This window comes from Triticum urartu, chromosome 3A (assembly GCF_056163025.1).
Source record: "Triticum urartu cultivar PI428250 chromosome 3A, HENAU_Tu73, whole genome shotgun sequence".
Classification (NCBI taxonomy): domain Eukaryota; kingdom Viridiplantae; phylum Streptophyta; class Magnoliopsida; order Poales; family Poaceae; genus Triticum; species Triticum urartu.
Genome location: NC_141875.1, coordinates 455,281,216 through 455,295,538, shown reverse-complemented (window position 1 = coordinate 455,295,538; position 14,323 = coordinate 455,281,216).

The window sequence follows — 14,323 nt, the reverse complement described above, 5'->3', positions numbered from 1 at the left end:
CTTTCCCCCCTCCCGAATCCTATTCCAACTAGGAAAGGGGGGGATCCTACTCCCGGAGGGAGTAGGACTCCTCCTGGCGTGCCCTCTCCTGGCCGGCCGCACCCCCCCTTTTGATCCTTTGTATACGGAGGCAGGGGGCACCCCTAGAGACACAAGTTGATCCACGTGATCATATTCTTAGCCGTGTGCGGTGCCCCCTTCCACCATAGTCCTCGATAATATTGTAGCGGTGCTTAGGCGAAGCCCTGCGACGGTAGTACATCAAGATCGTCACCACACCGTCGTGCTGACGGAACTCTTCCCCGGCACTTTGCTGGATCGGAGTCCGGGGATCGTCATCGAGCTGAACGTGTGCTAGAACTCAGAGGTGCCGTAGTTTCGGTGCTTGATCGGTCGGGCCGTGAAGACGTACGACTACATCAACCACGTTGTGCTAAACGCTTCCGTTGTCGATCTACAAGGGTATGTAGATCACACTCTCCCCTCTCGTTGCTATGCATCACCATGATCTTGCGTGTGCGTAGGAAATTTTTTGAAATTACTACGTAACCCAACAGATGGCTCCTACGATCATCAATGGCGATGCAGTCCAGGGTGAGACCTTCCTCCCCGGACAGATCTTCGTCTTCGGCGGCTTCGCACTGCGGGCCAATTCACTTGGCCATCTGGAGCAGATTGAAAGCTACGCCCCTGGCCGCCAGGTAAGATTTGGAAGTTTAAACTACACGGCTGACATCCGCGGGGACTTGATCTTCGACGGATTCGAGCCACTGCCGAGCGCGCGCACTGTCCCGACGAGCATGATCTAGCTCTGCCGCCGAACAGTGCCCTGGAGGCCGCACCCGCATCAGCTTCGACCCTTAAGTCGGAGCCAACTGCGCCGATCGAGGATGGGCGGTTGGACGCCACCTTGAGGGCTGTGATCCCAACGGCGATTGAGCCGAACACCAGCCCCATACTCCGCGAGATTCGTGACTCCAAGGAGCCGGACTCCTCTCCGGACTCCGAACCCTCCGCGCCCCTGCCGATCGAATCCGATTGGGCGCCGATCATGGAGTTTACGGCCGCGGACATCTTTTAGCACTCGCCTTTCGGCGATATTCTGAAGACACTGAAGTCTCTCTCTTTATCAGGAGAGTCCTGGCCGGACTACGGTCAGCAAGGTTGGGATTCGGACGATGAAGAAATTCAAAGCCCACCCACCACCCACTTTGTAGCCACTATCGATGATTTAACCGACATGCTCGACTTTGACTCCGAAGACATCGACGGTATGGACGCCGATGAAGGAGATGATGAAGAACCAGCGCCTACTAGGCCCTGGAAAGCCACCTCGTCATATGACATATACATGGTGGACACCCCAAAAGAAGGAGATGGCGATGGAACAGCGGAGGATGACCCCTCCAAGAAACAGCCTAAGCGCCGGCGTCAGCGGCGCCGCTCAAAATCCCGCCAAAACAAACACGGCGATTCCAGCACGGGAGATAACGATACTCCAGAAAGTGCCGAAGAAAATCCCCTCCAGCAAGATTTAGCGCAGGAGGATGAAGAAACCAACCCCCATGAGAGAGCGGCTGACAGAGAGGTCGAGGACGATAATTATATGCCTCCCTCCGAAGACGAGGCAAGCCTCGACGACGACGAATTTGTCGTGCCAGAGGATCCCGTCGAGCAAGAGCGTTTTCAACGCAGGCTTATGGCCATGGCAAGAAGCCTTAAGAAAAAACAGCAACAGCTTAAAGCTGGTCAAGATTTGCTAGTCGACAGATGGACTGAAGTCCTTGCGGCCGAAGAGCATAAACTCGAACGCCCCTCCAAGAGCTACCCAAAGCGCAGGTTGCTACCCCGATTAGAGGAGGAAGCACTTGATGCGGCCGACCGGCCACCTCGTGGCTGCGACAGAGAGGCCTCCCGGCCCTCCACTCAAGCCGCACCCCGTACTAAGGCACGGGAATACGCGCCGGACTTACGAGATATGTTGGAGGACAAGGCAAGGCAAACAAGATCGATCTATGGATCGCATGGGCGCCCCACGGCTCGAGACGGTAACCGTCACGCTAGCCAGAAATTCGGCAGGGCCGAACACAGTAGACAAAGCTCATTAGAGCTACGTCATGATATAGCCCAGTACAGAGGCGCCGCACACCCACTATGCTTCACAGACGAAATGATGGATCATCAAATCCCCGAGGGTTTCAAACCCGTAAACATTAAATCATATGATGGCACAACAGATCCTGCGGTATGGATCAAGGATTATCTCCTTCATATCCATATGGCCCGCGGCGACGATTTCCACGCCATCAAATACCTCCCCCTCAAGCTTAAAGGACCAGCTCGGCATTGGCTTAACAGCTTGCCAACAGGATCAATCAGTTGTTGGGAGGACCTGGAAGCCGCATTCCTCGACAATTTCCAAGGCACTTATGTGCGACCCCCAGACGCCGATGACCTAAGCCACGTAATTCAGCAGCCAGATGAATCGGCCAGGCAATTCTGGACATGGTTCCTAACAAAGAAAAATCAAATAGTCGAATGTCCGGACGCAGAGGCCCTAGCAGCCTTCAAGCACAATATCCGTGACGAGTGGCTTGCCCGGCACCTAGGACAGGAAAAGCCGAAATCTATGGCAGCACTCACGACACTCATGACCCGCTTTTGCGCGAGAGAAGACAGCTGGCTTGCTCGTAGCAACAATATGACCAAGAACCCTGGTAATTCGGATACCAGGGACAGTAGTGGCAGGTCGCGTCGCAACAAGTAGAAGCACCGCATTAACAGCGACTGGCTCTAAATCCGGTCAGCGGAAAAAGCCATTCAAAAGGAATCCTAGGGGCCCGTCCAATTTGGACCGAATACTCGACCGCTTGTGCCAAATACATGGCACCCCCGAAAAGCCGGCCAAGCACACCAACAGGGATTGTTGGGTATTCAAGCTGGCAGGCAAGTTAAACGCCAAAAATGAAGACAAGGGGCTGCATAGCGACGACGACGTGGAGCCCCAGCCGCCGAACAAAAGTGGACAGAAGGGTTTTCCCCCACAAGTGCGGACGGTGAACATGATATACGCAACCCACGTCCCCAAAAGGGAGCGGAAGCGCGCGTTAAGGGACGTATACGCGGTAGAGCCAGTCGCCCCAAAGTTCAACCCATGGTCCTCCTGCCCGATCACTTTTGATCGAAGGGACCATCCCACTAGCATCCGTCATGGCGGATTCGCCGCATTGGTTCTATACCCAATTATTGACGGATTTCATCTCACTAGAGTCCTTATGGATGGCGGCAGCAGCCTGAACCTGCTTTACCAGGATACAGTGCGGAAAATGGGCATAGATCCCTCGAGGATTAAGCCCACCAAAACGACCTTTAAAGGCGTAATACCAGGTGTAGAGGCCAACTGTACGGGCTCAGTCACACTTGAAGTGGTCTTCGGATCTCCGAATAATTTCCGAAACGAGGAGTTGATCTTCGACATAGTCCCATTCTGCAGTGGCTATCACGCACTGCTCGGACGAACCGCATTCGCCAAGTTCAATGCGGTACCGCACTATGCATACCTTAAGCTCAAGATGCCAGGCCCTCAAGGAGTAATTACGGTCAATGGAAACACCGAACGCTCTCTCCGAACGGAGGAGCACACGGCGGCCCTTGCAGCGGAAGCACAAAGCAGCCTCTCCAGGAAGTTCTCCAGTCCGGCCATTAAGCGTCCGGACACCGTTAAGCGCACCCGGAGTAACCCACAATAAGACCGCCTGGCACGTTCCGAGCAGGCATAGCAATGCGGCCCCAACCCCAACCCTCGCAAAAAGGCGACATCAGTGCTTCGCGTACATAACTACTCTCTAAAAATACCATGGGTACAGGGGGAGGGGCACCATCACGGCATGCCTGAAACACGGCTTAAACCGCACCAGGGGCTGCCAATTTTTTAATTTTCTCTTACTTTCAGGACTCCATTCTTTGGAAGGCATGTTCGGCAGTTCAATTGCCGCACAAACGATGCAAGAACCAGGGAGGCAGACAAGCCACGCCGCATTACGGAACTCACAGGTGGTCTCTATCACGAGCAGTATACCTGTTTCGCATAATATTCCGCAGCATGCCCCTGGAGCAGACATGTTAAATAGTCCAACTTTTTGTCTATCGCATTATTTGTATCGTTCTACTTTGATCGCAGCTATTTTTAATAAACAATGCATAGCTTTTGTCTATTTTTGCATTACCTTTTTATAAATATATGTTCCTTAACGACATGTTGCACCCGTACAATTCGGTACGGCCAAAATACGCCAGGGGCTTTAGTACCCCTCAATATGGTGTGAGAAGTCCGAACACTTTCACAAGTGCGGCACCCCGAACTTATAGCATTATATGCATCGGCTCCGAATCATGTCTTGGGTCAATAGTTGGGTTTGCCCGGCTCCTATGTTTTGGTGCCTTACGTTCCGCTATATCAGCTAAGGTAGCACTAGGAGAACCACTGCGATTGTGCCCCAGTTGAGCTGGGCCGAGCACCTCAGTGGAGAAAGCTAAAACTGACTGTCATGATGAAGCGAGAGCTGGTCGCTGTTCGAGAGGTTTTTTCGAGTCCCTAAAGACTTATGCCGCTTAGGGCGAGGAGTCGGCTCTGTCCGGCCAAGGCGTGGATAGCGCCCCGAACTCGGTCTTCCGAATACTAGGGGCTTCGCCGAAATTTAAAATTATAGAATTCTATGGCTAAGTGAGAGTGTTCACACGTTATAGTCCGATTGCCTTGTTCGTTGGGCTGAGCGCCTCCCTCGAAGGACCCAAACATGGGAAAAAGAGCGCTCAGGTTTATCCCCGAACACCCCAGCACTAGCGGCACGGGGGCAGAAGCCGACGACTCGCCATCTCTCAGAATTGATAAACAGCCGCACAGAAGGTAATATTTTAAATTCAAACAGCATTGCTCAGCGCATATGAACAAGTTTTCAGCGCACATGACAAAAACGAGCGAGTTTTACTCAAAAATTATATCCCTAGAACATTCATCCGCCACAAGGCAGGCACCCTTCAGAACATCCTTATAGTAATTTTCGGGCTTGCGATGCTCTTTCCCCGGCGGTGGCCCGTCCTTCACAAGCTTCTCAACATACAGCTTGCCCCAGTGCACCTTAGCACGGGCAAGGGCCCTACGGGCACCTTCAATGCAGACGGAGCACTTGATGACTTCGAGCCTTGGACAGGCCTCCACCAGCCGCCGCACCAGCCCGAAATAGCTCCCAGGCAGAGCCTCTCTAGGCCACAGCCGAACTAGGAGGCCCTTCATGGCCTGTTCGGCCGCCTTGTGGATCTCGACCAATTGCTTCAACTGTTCGCTCAGGGGCACTGGGTGTCCGGCCTCAGCATACTGAGACCAGAACACCTTCTCTGTCGAGCTGCCCTCCTCAGCTCGATAGAATGCGGCGGCATCGGACACGCTCCGGGGAAGACCTGCGAACGCTCCTGGAGAGCTCCGGATTCGGGTAAGTAACAAGTAACTCACGTTTATATGTTTGCTTTGCATAAAGAATGCCTTACCCGCAGCTATCTTCTTCACCTCATCCAACTCCTGGAGGGTCTTCTGGGATTCGGTCTTGGCAGACTTGGCATTTTCAATAGCCGCCGCGAGCTCGGATGCTCGCATCTTTGAGTCAAGCTCCAAACTCTCATGTTTTTTCATGAGAACCTGGAGCTCTTGCCGCACCTTGCCAATCTCGGCCTCATACTTCTCCCGCTCGGTGCGCTCCGCGGCCGCACTCTTCTCGGCCTTGAGCAGCGCTTGCTTAAGGGTCGCAACCTCAGACGTGGCCCCTACAATAGCCATGTTAGTCCTGTCATTTTTTGCAATTGCACCTTATATATATATATATTCAAACAAGGTATTTCTTACCTTCCTTCTCCTCAAGCTGCTTCTTGGCACGCCCGAGCTCTTGCTCGGACTTCTCGAGGCTCTGCTTCAGCGTGTCCACTTCCGCAGTCAGTGCGACGGACGCTAGCAGAGAAGGCTGCATACGCATATTGACTCCTTTGTTAGACTCCTGCGAATTTTTGATCCTCTATTCGGCTTTTCTTCGCGAACGCCCAACAGAGCATCAGGGGCTACTGTCTATGTGGTAATATTATTTACACATTATTTACTTACCTCAAAGCCTGTCAAAAGGCTAGTACAAGCTTCAGTCACTCCGCTCTTGGCGGACTGAACCTTCTGGACCACCGCACTCATAATAGTGTGGTGCTCCTCGTCGATGGAGGCGCCTTCGAGCACCTCCAACAGATTGTCCGGCGCCCCCGGTTGGACGGGGGTCACCGGCACGGTAGGCTTGCTCCTCTTGGAAGGAGGTCGCCCACCGGACTCTGGAACCTTTGAAGGTTCCGGAGCAGTGTCCGGCCTTGAGCCGGACTTGGAGCCCTGGGGAGTTTCCTCCCCTTTACTCCTGGAGTCTGGGAGGTCGCCTTGTGGCGCCTCCAGGACCACCTCCTCCCTGCCTGGAACTTATTGGGACAACACTTCGGTGTCGTCCGTAGGGCGGGGGGAGGAAGCCGTCGGAAGTGAGTTCACATCCGACGAGTCCAGTGAGCCGCTCGACGACGCGTCGAGCCGGTCTTTGGGTGGGCTGCATAAACATATTCGACATAAGGGAAAGCTGTGCAATAAACGAATACTATGAGTTACTCCGGTATTCGGATACTTACAATTTCGCCAGGGGCTTGGCCCTGGGCTGCCACTCCTCTTTGCCGTCGTCGGCGTCGATAGAGTAGTCCGGAGGAAGGGTTTTCCCCTTCTTGGACCCTCCGACCTCCCTAGAGAGGGCGGCCTTCCTTTTCTTCTCTCCTCCCGCTGGAGGGGAGAGGTTTCTTCTTCTTCCTCCTTGTCTTCACGGGAGGAATGCGCCTCGGAACCGCCGAATGATGAATCCGACACCTCCTGGCGCCGGGCACTCTTTCGAGTCCCCGTGGCCCTTTTCGCGGCCCTCTTCTCCGGCACCACATAGGGTGCCGGAACCAGCAGCTTCGCCAAGCGAGCGTCCGCTGGGCCTTCGGGCAAGGGAGCCGGACAGTTGATCTGTCCGGACGTCACCTGCCAATCCTGTCAAAGGTAAGGGAGCTTAGATCCTGCATGGAGTCAAACTATGAAAAACTAATACCCTGTAAAAGGAAATAAACAGCTTACCGCATGAGCGTGATGCTGTGTACTGAATCCGCGATCCTCGGTAGCGGATGCGGGGGCCTCGGCGCCCTTGAAAAGCACCCTCCAGGCATCTTCGTACGTCGTGTCGAAGAGCCTGCTCAGAGTTTGGTGCCACGCCGGATCGAACTCCCACAGGTTGAAAGCCCGTCGTTGACACGGGAGGATCAGGCGGATGGGCATAACCTGGACTACGTTGACAAGTTTGAGCTTCTTGTCCACCAGGGTTTGGATGCATGTTTGGAGTCCGGTCAGCTCTCCTTTCTTACCCCACGACAGGACCGTCTCCTTCTAGGAGGTGAGCCGCTTAGGGGGTCTGGATCGAAACTCGGGGGGTGCGACCCATTCAGGGTCGCGTGGCTCGGTGATGTAAAACCACCCCGCTTGCCACCCCTTCAGGGTCTCCACAAAGGAGCCATCGAGCCATAAGACGTTGGCCATCTTGACAACCATAGTGCCTCCGCACTCCGCCTGGTTGCCGCGCACCACCTTCGGCTTGACGTTGAAAGTCTTGAGCCATAGGCCGAAATGGGGGCGGATGCGGAGGAAAGCCTCGCACACGACGTAAACGCCGAGATGTTGAGGATGAAGTTCGGGGACAGATCGTGGAAATCCAGGCCATAGTAGAACATGAGCCCCCGGACAAATGGGTGGAGAGGGAAGCCCAGTCCGCGGAGGAAATGGGGGAGGAATACCACCCTCTCATGGGGCCTAGGGGTGGGGATGAGCTACCCCTTTTCGGGAAGCCGGTACACGATGTCGTTAGACAGGTATCCGGCCTTCCTCAGCTTTTTGATGTGTTTCTCCGTGACGGAGGAGACCATCCACTTGCCTCCCGCTCCAGACATGGCTGGAGAAGGTTGAGGTGGGAGTGCGGACTTGGGCGCTGGAGCTCGAGTGCACGAGAATGGATAGGCAAAGGAGGAAGAAGGCGTAGGTGAAAAAGTTGATCCTTATCCCCTTATATGGGTGGACGCAACTACGTGTCCCCACCAGCCTGGTAAAACTCGCTTATCTCCAAGCGCCGCAATCAATGGCGCGGTTGGGTTACCCATGCCCGTATTGATGAGAATCCCGGAATAAGGGGGACATGATCTCTGCTTTAACAAGACGTGCCAAGGAAACCGCCTCGCATGACGCGCTGAGGTGGGATAATGAGACGACTCGGATAAAGGCTTGGCCGTAGTGTGTCGCACTACGGAATACGTCAGCAGATTAGATTTGTGTAAATATTATTCTCTCTATGGCAATATGTGGAAACTTATTTTGCAGAGCCGGACACTATCTTTGTTCAAAATCTTCTATTGGAGGAGGAACCCGCCTTGCAATGCCGAAGACAATCTGCGCGCCGGACTCATCGTCATTGAAGCCTGGTTCAGGGGCTACTGAGGGAGTCCTGGATTAGGGGGTGTTCGGATAGCCAGACTATACCTTCAGCCGGACTCCTGGACTATGAAGATACAAGATTGAAGACTCCGTCCCGTGTCCGAAAGGGACTTTCCTTGGCGTGGAAGGCAAGCTTGGAGATACGGATATTCAGATCTCCTACCATTGTAACCGACTTTGTGTAACCCTAACCCTCTCCGATGTCTATATAAACCGGAGGGTTTTAGTCCGTAGGACAACATAGACAACAACAATCATACCATAGGCTAGCTTCTAGGGTTTTAGCCTCTCCGATCTCGTGGTAGATCTACTCTTGTACTACCTATATCATCAATATTAATCAAGCAGGACGTAGGGTTTTACCTCCATCGAGAGGGCCTGAACCTAGGTAAAACTTCGTGTCCCTTGCCTCCTGTTACCATCCGGCCTAGACGCACAGTTCGGGACCCCCTACCCGAGATCCGCCGGTTTTGACACCGACAGTCACCCCTCGCCGCACTCACCTATGTCACCGCAAATGTGTTTCTCACCTCCCATGGATGCAGCAGCATGTGCCCGTGGTTGAAGGCTTGCAGCTCCGGTGCAAAACGCTTGCAACTCCAGTGCATGACGGCCACGCTCCGGTGGCGACGGTTCGCCGGAGACAGCCCCCGATGGCGAGCTCACGAAAATATGCATCTCTCCTCCGATTGTCGGTGGAACCAAAATTATCCACCGGTCGTAGCAAAAGAAAGTGCCGGTTCCAGCAAAACCCAAATGTAGCATCTTCGTCGCGCCCAGCCCCGGTCACCGGACATAGCTTTCCCCCCTCGCGGTCGCCGGTAGAAGCTTTTGGACATACGATTGAAGCTTTCTCTGTCAACGGTTGCAACTTTTCTAATTACGCGGTGTTTGGTTGTAGATTTCTATCTCAATGGTTGGAGCTTTTTCATCTACAGGCGTAGCTTTTCTATCAACGTTGCAGCTATTTTCTTTCTTAGCAGCACTTGGTTGAAGCTTGCTCTATGGTTTCAGTTGAAGCTTTTTTCATCGAAGGTGGTAGCATTTTATGTCAACGGTTGTAGCTTTCCTCGAGGGCATCGAAAGCTTGCAGCTTTCTCTATTCTAGTTGAAGCTTTCCATCTAGGGCTTGAAGCTTTTCTGTTAATGGTTGCAACACAAGGGGTTCTGCCGGTTCTGCAATGCCTCCAGCGCCGCCCATCGCCATTGCAGCGTGCGCCTCGCGCCATTGCAGCCAGTCCGTGGGGGAGCATCTCACATGGTCGGGGTTGCAGCAAAACGGGCGGTGGTAGTCTCACAGCGCTTGTAGGTCACCGGTGGTCGCTTCGTCGACGACACTCACTGCGGCCACGCGCGAGCTCAACTTCGCGTGCTTCGAGGAAGAAGGAACGGAGGAGGGTGAAGAGATAAGGTTGCGTTGAAAAAAACAATTCGCGTGGGCCTCCCTGTGTCTAGCGCGGAGGGCTGCCAGGCACACGATTCAAAACTAATCACACGGTTCGCAGGCGTCCGGCGTAAGTTTCGGCCGGCGCCCCGGCTGTAAATGTTTACCAATTTTATAGGCCTCATATTGAGGCTCCAATAGGCGGCGGCTATGATTTGAAAGTCCTCTCGGCAACTCGCTCGCCACCGAGTCCTTAAACGATTCACGTGGAACTCGACGACGATATCCTCTTGCTAGCGCTATGGCATCCCCCTCATATGCGCAGTCGGCTACAAGTGGTGGTGCGGGGGCTTGCGGCCCGGATGACATAGATGATTTTTTCGTAAAGCGGGATCTTGCTGAAGAGAGGGATGTGATCTGGTGATCGATGAGGAGAACCCGGAGATCAACGTGCGAGTCTGTTGTCTTGCCCTGGCATGCGTGCACACGGAGAAATCTGTCAGTCAGGGGGTGTTTTTTCGTGAGATGAGGGCTACCTGGAACCCCGCATAGGAGGTGCGATTCTGGTTGGTCGGCGCCAACCTCTTCATGGTGAGGGCTTCTTGTTTGGGCGACTGGGAACGGATCATGCATCATGGTCCATTGAGCTTTCGCTTTTGGGAAATGTTGCTCCTTCCATACGATTGTTTGAGTCATGCAGAAGATGCACAATTCATGTATATGACAATTTGGTTGCAAATCCACAAGCTCCCATATGGCTACAAAGACATTGTCAAGAAGCCGATAAAGAGAAGGCGAGCAAGGTTCTCGAAGTGAGATTGTCAGATCATTCGCATGGTGATTACATTGAGACTCAGGTGCACCATTGACATCTGTAAACCTCTGACGAAACATGCTGGTATTATCAGAGATAATGAGAGATCCGTCTATGCAATCAGATATGAAATTGGTCCGATTTTTCAAGGTTGTGGAAGGATTGGCCACGAGTATAAGGAGTGTGGCTCTGGAGTCCATACTGTGAATGATTTAGAGTTCGGGGACTGGCTATATGCAGAATCCTCTGCTCGATCTTATTATGATAGTAGAGGAGGTGGTAGAGGAGGGGGCGTGATAAGTACCCCTGACTGGAGGTTCTGATGAGGGTGCAACAAACAACTCGAAGGGTGAAGATGGCCTGAGAGATACGACTACTAGCTTGAGCAAGATATTACTGTTATGACCATTGCTGGTTAGTTGGATGTTCATAAAACAGGCGAGTTGGGAAGACCATGCCAATTGGTGGCGATCTTGGAGGGGCAAGCTCGATGGCCTTGGGAGTGCCTTAGCATTGTGCTATGTCCAAAGCGAGAGGTTGTTAATTCTTCCATGGATTTTAGCCCATCGATCCTGTGTTGGAACGTGAGAGGGTTAAACAACCCAGCGAAGAGAGATGCAGTAAGGGCGTTCATAGCCACCGTGAGAGTGAATGTAATTTGTCTGCAAGAAACTAAGATGGAAGCCATTGACCGTTACACCATGTTGCAATGCCTCGGGCCGTCCTTTGACGGCTTCGCTTTCCTGCCCGCGGTAGATACGAGAGGTGGAGTTCTCATCGCATGGGATTGGACTTGCATTGACATCGACTAGTTCCAGGCGAACACTGATTTCATATCGGGGCGTGTTCTTACGAGACATGGAGCATCCTGGTGGATCTCCGCGGTCTATGGACCGCAAGGAAACACTAGGAAAATTGCATTTCTGGAGGAGCTCCATGCAGCGCGCGCGCTCAGGCCTGGACCGTGGATGATTCTTGGCGATTTTAACATGATTCTGCGTGCCTCTGAGAAGAATAACTCGAACCTGAACAGGAGCATGATGAACAAGTTCCGCAGTTTTATAGACAACAATGAGCTCAAAGAAGTCTACATGCATGGGAGGAGATTCACTTGGTCAAACGAGAGAGATGTCCCCACCCTAACCAAGATTGATAGGGTGCTGGTTTCTATGGATTGGGACTTGGAGTATCCGGACTGTCTCTTGCAAGCGTTATCCTCGGGTGTATCTGATCATGCTCCACTTCACCTGAACTCGGGAGCTTTTTTCTGTCCTAAAAAGAGATTTCGCTTTGAGAATTACTGGCTTAAGTTCGAAGGGTTTGAGGATGCGATAAGAGAGGCATGGGTCTGTAGCGATTCGATTGTGGATCCTTTCAAGCATCTCGACACGCTCTTTAGAAATGCGTAGAGTCCTTACAGTCATGGGGACAGAGAACGACCGGGAACATCAAGCTACTCATGGCAGTGGCAACTTATGTGATTTGCAGATTCGACAGGGTTCAGGAAGATTGCATTCTCACCGACCAGGAGCTCTGGCTGCATCGTACTCTCAAGCTGGCGTTGTTGGGCATGGCTTCCCTTGAGCGGACCATTGAACGACAGCGCTCCAGAATGAGATGGGTTAAGGAAGGTGATGCCAACACGAAGTTGTTCCAAGCTTTTGCAAACGGTCGGAGAACCAAAAACTTCATTCCGCGAATCAAGGTTGGAGACGAGGTGCACATTGATCAAGACCGTATAGCGGATGCTTTCACTTCTTCCTTTGTGGAGCTTTTGGGGAGGGATCAGGCGCGCGAATTCACGCTTGACTTGGACGCCCTTGGTTTGCACACTACCGATCTTCAGGAGCTCGAGGAAATCTTCACCGAAGATGAGGTGTGGAAGGTGATTAAGGAGATACCGCCGGACCGGGCACCTGGCCCGGATGGATTCACCGGTGCCTTCTACCAAAAGGCCTGGCCCACCATCAAGGGTGACATCATGGATGGCATCCTGAAGCTGTATGTGGGAGACGGTCGTGGCTTCGTGAAATTAAACAGAGCTCTGATGGTACTCATTCCAAAGAGTAGTGACGCGGAGGAGGTGGGAGATTACCGCCCGATCAGCTTGCCCCATAGCTTTGGCAAGCTCTTCTCCAAAATGATGGCCATTAGAATGAGGAAAAGGCTACCTAAACTTGTCAACGCGAACCAGTCCGCTTTCATTCGCGGGGAGAAGCTTACACGACAATTTCCTCTTAGTGAAGCAAATGGCGAGGAAGATGCATGCCCGCAAGACATCAACCGTCTTTCTGAAGCTTGACATATCACGGGCATTCGACACCATTTCTTGGCCATTCTTGTTTGAAGTTCTGAGAGCTAAGGGGTTTGGCGAAAACTTCAGAAAGTGGGTTGCGATCTTGCTTCAGTCCGCGTCTTCTAAAGTCATTGTCAACGGGAATCAAGGTTTGAGGTTTGATCACGCTCGCGGGTTGCGCCAAGGAGACCCCAGCTCCCCACTTCTCTTTGTCATGGCGATGGACGTCCTCTCGGCCCTAATTTGCAAGGCTGCTGCAGTGGGGGTCTTGTCCTCCTTCAACGGTGTGATGGCAAGCCAGAGGCTCTCTCTTTTCGCCGACGACATCGCGCTTTTTGTGCACCCCACGGATCCGGATCTCACATGCATAAAAGAAGTCTTACATCTCTTTGGACAAGCTTCTGGCCTTCGAGTGAACTATCATAAAATATCGGCAACTTTGATCCGGGGACAACAAGGGGATCAGGACAGAGTGCAGCATCTGTTCAACTGTCAAATTGGGCAGTTCCCTTGCAAATACTTAGGGCTGCAACTCAGCATCCACAAGCTCTCCAAAGCGCAATGGCAGCCAATGCTTGATCAGGTCAAGAACTTCTTCCCAGCTTGGCAACGTGGCATGATTCAGAGACCCGGGAGACTTGTGCTCGTTAACAGCGTCATCGCGGCCCGCCCCATACACCATTTGCTAGTCATGAAAACGCCCCAATGGGTTTTTGAAGAAGTGGACAAATGGATGCGTGCTTTTTTCTGGGCTGGGAAAGATGAGGTAAATGGCGGGCAGTGCTTGGTTGCTTGGCAGACCATCTGCAGGCCTAAGTCGTTCGGTGGGCTGGGAGTCAAGAATCTAAGGACCCAAGGCTTGGCCATGCGCGTTCGCTGGGAGTGGCTCAGGAGGACAGATCCCTCAAGGCCTTGGCAAGGGTTACATCTCATGGTGGATAAGGAGGCCAAGGCGGTGTTCGACAGTCTGGTCCACATCAAGGTTGGAGAGGGCAGCAAGATCTTCTCCTGGACGGACAGATGGATTCACGGGTTTGCGGCGAAAGATATCGCCCCTTTGATCGCCGGCATGGTGGACAAGCTCACGAAGAGAAAGAGAACGGTCCGGGATGCGCTTTTCGAGGACTCTTGGGTCAATGACATCATGGGCGAGCTATCCTTCACGGCTCACCTGCAGCTCATACACTTGCAGCATGCCTTGGCGACGATCCAAAGAAATGCTTCGGACGATGATGTTTTCTACTGGCCCTG